General features: G+C 31.1%; 1 long non-coding RNA gene across 2 annotated transcripts; it reads right to left on the bottom strand.

The window, feature by feature from the left end:
• Positions 1-1,199: 1,199 nt before the first annotated feature.
• On the bottom strand, positions 1,200-4,415 carry LOC126720817 (uncharacterized). 2 transcript variants are annotated; one of them, XR_007653696.1, is made up of 4 exons: positions 4,119-4,415; positions 3,204-3,288; positions 2,028-2,072; positions 1,200-1,546 (listed from the first exon to the last, which is right to left on the bottom strand). It is a non-coding gene; the product is annotated as an uncharacterized LOC126720817 (long non-coding RNA). The 2 variants fall into 2 exon arrangements; XR_007653695.1 differs by lacking the exon at positions 3,204-3,288 and having other exon boundaries at positions 4,119-4,409.
• Between the last annotated feature and the right edge of the window lie 973 nt (positions 4,416-5,388).

Raw genomic sequence — 5,388 nt, 5'->3', positions numbered from 1 at the left:
ATAAATGTTCTTTTGTTTTAGAACTAAAGAAAAAGAAAAAGAAAAATTTTAATTGATTATTTATAAAGTTAGCTATTTTTTTAGAAATTTTTTTGTTAGAACTCACATTCTCTTTATGTTGATAATTATAGATGATTTCCTTAATTTCATTGAGATAATGAATTGGGTGTTTATGATTGAGGTCTTAATATGCATTAAAATCATTTCAAATGATATTGTAAAGTATTTCGTGCATCGTGTAGGATATCATCTGATTCACTATAAAATGAGTTTATTATATTTATAAATACAGTGATTAACATGTCCCCACGTACACACACACTACAAAAAAGATTGCTATTAGCGATGGCCAAAGTTCGAAGAAACAACACAAAAGCTGTCGCAGATTAGCATTGCCGACGGTAAAAGGCCGTCAACGGCCGTCGGAAAAAGCCTTGTCGGTAATACTATATTACCGACGAGACTGTTGCTAATACTCATTTTCGACAGCACAACTCTGTCGTAAGTACTTGATAATTGCCGTCATAGATTCAACTTCATACGAGGAAGTTGGACGACCAAATACCTTTTGTGACGACCTTCAGCCGTCGTTAATGCATAGTTTCGAAGACAAAGTGCCGTCGTAGTTATTTCATTTGTCATCGACAATACAACTTTATATGAGGAAGTCGTATGACCAAATACTTTCTACGATGAACTAAGGCCGTCGTTAATACCTTTTTTTGACAAATAAAAGCCGTTGTAATTACTTGGTTTGTCGTCGACAATGTAACTTCATACGAGGAAGTCAAACAATCAAATACTTTCTACGACAAACTAAGGTCGTTGTTAATACCTTTTTTTGACGAATAAAAGCCGTCGTAATTACTTGGTTTGTCGTCGACAATGTAACTTCATACAAGAAAGTCAAACGACCAAATACTTTCTACGACAAACTAAGGCCGTTGTTAATGCCCTTGTTTTGATGAATAAAAGCTGTCATAAGTACTTGGTTTGTCGTCGAAAATAACTTTTGTGATGAACTATAGTTGTCGTTAATGTAGTTTTTCAACGACTAAAAGCCATCGTAAAATAATGGGTTTTTCGTCAACAATACATTATCAATGTGACCATTTACCTTTTTCAATGAACTTTGACCATTATTGAAACCTATTCACCACGTCAGTAACACATTATTTGCAACAAAATAATTCTGTCAATAATAAAAGAGAGATCATTTCTAATATTTTAATTGCGAGGAAACATAAATCTCCCAAAAGTTTTTCAATTCAAATAACAAGCACAAATCCATAATTGTCCAAATCTAGAAAGTGCATAATGCAATAAAAAAATATTAAAATGTCTATAAATTAGAATAAAAAATATTAATTAAAACGACTACATGAAAGCTATAGTATCCTTCACCAAACTTGAAAACATAAATATTGGAAGATCAATCATCATTTGAGTCAGTATTCTCCTTCTGAGAGCCATCTAAGTCATCTTTCTCCTCAAAATCATCTTCTGTGTCTTCATCCACATTTTGATTTCCTTCTCCAGCATTGATCTGTAATATTTTGATTAAACTGAATAAGTATACAAGAAAATTATTACTATGCAAATTATATTTACAATACATAATAAAGATATTGAAACGTATTAATTTAACATCAACAACAATCCCCACAATGAATAACAATGGAATTATCAACATCAAAGAATACATATAGTGAATCAATTGAAAAATCAAAAGAACTTTTAATGTATATATGTCCAAACCCAAATTACAATATAAAAGCACTTTTAATGTATATATGTCCAAAAAAAATCCCAAGCACTCACTGTACATACTTGAGCACCAAACATACAAAGAAAAGATGAACTAAATACAAAGTTAGCCCACAAGCTAGTATGCTAGTGCACCTAAACTTATCATCTATAGAAAAGATTCTAGCTTCATTGCCAGTTAACTGTACTAGTGCTACAGGTCATTATTACCATATAAAAAGCATATGGAACTTAAAGCTACAGAGAGTATGAATGCTTACTTTTATATGAAGAGTGCCATATTCTGTTTCCAGGCCAACAATGCCCTACAAGAAAAGTCAATATATATAAAACTAAGAGACACCACTAGGCCAAGACTTGTATTTTACTATACATTTTAAAAAAAAGAAAATAAAAAAATAAATAAAATTCATGCTATACATTCTTCAAACTTAGTAAAAGACAAAAAGCAACTCCTTATGTTTTTATTTTTAATAATATTAAAATAAAAATATTTCTCAGGATAACACCCTTTGTGCCCGCCACTCATTTTATTAACTACAAGGCAAGTTGGTGGAAGTATCTCGAGGAAACCATATGACCAATCCACAAACAACCAATATTTGTGTGTGGCCAATTCATGAACTTTCCAATAAATAAATAAATACATAACAAACAATAGACTTTATGTTTATAAGAGAACCCAACTTTAAATAATTTTAAAATTATTTAAAATTTAAAACATAAAAAATAGGCAGAAAGAGAATATATATATATATATAGATGAAACGATATGCAATAAACAGGAGGCCTTTCCCATAAAAAAGCACCTATGCATTTATAAGGGGTGAGAGAGAAAAATACACAAATGATATATACCCCATCAACTATAAAGCTATTAGACAGCACTAGATTAATAGCTATAGTATCCATCTTATGTATACTACTGTTATGGAGTGTTACAGTCATGTTAGATTCACAGGCTTCTAGATCAATTTTGAGTTTCTCCAGGAGCAAAATAGGTTGTGTTGTGTGAATGCATACATCCATATATAACAGGCTTATGAAAATTATATCGCCATTATGGAATATATCAGGCTCCACACACAGTATTACCAAACATGAAACCAAATGGAACTATGGTAATATAGAATGCGATTGGTTTCCAGTAGTAGCTTATCTAATAACAATAATAAAACAAAGTTGTAGTCATTATGAAATATGTCATACTGACCATTGTAGTAAGATTTTAACTTAACATAAACAAAATATCCATTCATCAACCAAAGTGAAGAAACAAATATAACAATTTAAAATATATAGATCAGAGTAGAAATAAAGAGAATAAGCAAAATGAATCACCAATTCACTTGGAAGTTAATAGCTACAGAATAAAATAAAATAAAAATCAATTTAAGCGCATATATTAGCAAGAGTTCTATCACAAAATAAAATACCAATTGTATATTCGCTCCTCTGAAGTGAAATCAAATGACTTTGCCATCTCTAGAGAAGTAAACACACCATTCTCTATTGCAGCAACTGGAATGTAAAAAACAAGTGATGAATAAGGCTCTATGTTCATAGCAACAGTGTAAGACTTCAAATTTCACTTTCCTGTCACTTGTGTGCAATTTTCTCAGCAACCAAGCAATATTTGAACAAATTTCCTGATAGAATTCAACACCATTTGGTTGCCAAGAAATTGTAACAAAAAAAAAAAAAAAGACTGAACTAACTAACATAAATTTCAAATTTCATTGTTTGACCAGTCAACTAACTAAAATACCAAGCTACCTTGTCTTGAGAATTCATATCGCTTATAAAGATAGCATCTCCAACATTGAAGACCAAATAAGAACCTTTACCATCGAAGTTTGAATTACCCATTGAATTACTAGAACACAAAGACCCCAATGACCCAATCCTATTATTACTACTATATATTAATCTTAATCGAAGACCCCAATGACCCATGGACTTTTTAGAAAATCCCAGAACGTGAGAATCAACCAAACACCTTCCAGAAATACACGTTAATAAATTTGAAATAAAATAGTCCTAAAAACCTTAATTTTGAAAATTGGGTATCAAAATTATATCCAAATATATCAACATTAACCAAATATTATCATGGAAAACTATTAATCAAAATAAATCAAAACCCATATTCAAACGGTAATTCTAACAAACAGGTATTGATCATTAATTAAAACCCTAGAAATCATTATCAACAAGAAAGAAAAAAAAAAACCTTAAACTCACAGAACATCCATTTTCACGAAATGGGTATTCAAGAAAACTCCCAAAAGAGAAAAATTGGTTCGAAGAAGTAAGAAATAGAAATTTCAGAAATGTTTGGAAGAACGAACCTGAGTGACGGTTTTGCCATGAGCATAATGAAGGAGACCTTAAGGGTGAGTCTTCTCGTAGTGTAGCTTATAACGTCCTTCTGGGGTTTTAAATAAGTCTTGAGCCTCGGTGACTACACCGCCGTGTTGGCCGATGAGGATGGAGAGAAAGAGAGAAGAAGAGTGACGGCTTACAGAGAGGGAAGCAAATTTTGGGGGAAAAAAACCTAAGTAAAAGGTCAGATTTTGGTTTTTTGCGGCGCGGGAGGGGGTGGGGGGGGAGCTAAGTGAAACACATTAGGAGGGAAACAAATTTTTGGGAAATTTTGAGTGGGAAAAATAAAGGAAGACAGACTTATTTTGAGGAAAAAATAAAAATAAAAGAAAACAATTATAATTAATTACCATTTTTGACTGGCAATTACCATTTTGTCATGCATTTTGTAATTGTACATGAATCAAACACATCTATATATTTAAGTGAGTTAATGAGTTCAAAATATTAAAAATATAATATTAATGAGCTATGAAATAAAATTAAAAAAAAAATACCACACAACAAAAATTATCACACGTTCTACCTTATAAAAAAAAAAAATTAAAATCATAGCTATTTTTAAATTTATGTATAAATTTTAATATGTGACTAACTACGTTTACCTTTTAAAAAAAAATAATATGACTAATTGGATGGTTAGATTGAGAGAACATAACTATACAAGTACACAGCACATGTCCATCACGCACCATACTTAAATTTGAAATCTAATCATTAGATTTGAAGAGTATAATGAAAGGTTAATTCTGGTAAATTATGGTCACAATCAAACGGTTGGATTTAGAGAAAGGCGATGTCAAAGTTTAGTCAAAGTTGGTCAAACTCGATCAAACTTAATAGATGGTCCCGAGACCACTCGACTTGGTGAAATTCATATTCAAATCTTGATCAATAGTACTGAAGAATATGGTGACATACTGGTGTTGGTGAAATTTGAGACCAATTGGATAGTCAGATTGAGTAAACATAACCATACAAATACACAGCATATGTCCATCATGCACCATACTTAGATTTGAAATCTAACCATTAGATTTGAAGAGTATAATGAAAGGTTAATTTTAGTAAGTTATGGTCACAATCAAATGATTGGATTTAGAGAAATGAGTGGTCAAAGTTTAGTCAAAGTTGATCAAACCCGATCAAACTTAATAGATGGTCTCAATACCACTGGATTTGGTGAAATTCATATTCAAATCTTGATCATTAGGATTCAAATATGTAATGTACATA

The sequence above is a fragment of the Quercus robur genome, chromosome 4, assembly GCF_932294415.1.
Source record: "Quercus robur chromosome 4, dhQueRobu3.1, whole genome shotgun sequence".
In the NCBI taxonomy this organism is placed as follows: domain Eukaryota; kingdom Viridiplantae; phylum Streptophyta; class Magnoliopsida; order Fagales; family Fagaceae; genus Quercus; species Quercus robur.
This window is presented reverse-complemented; position numbering and strand designations above follow the sequence as displayed.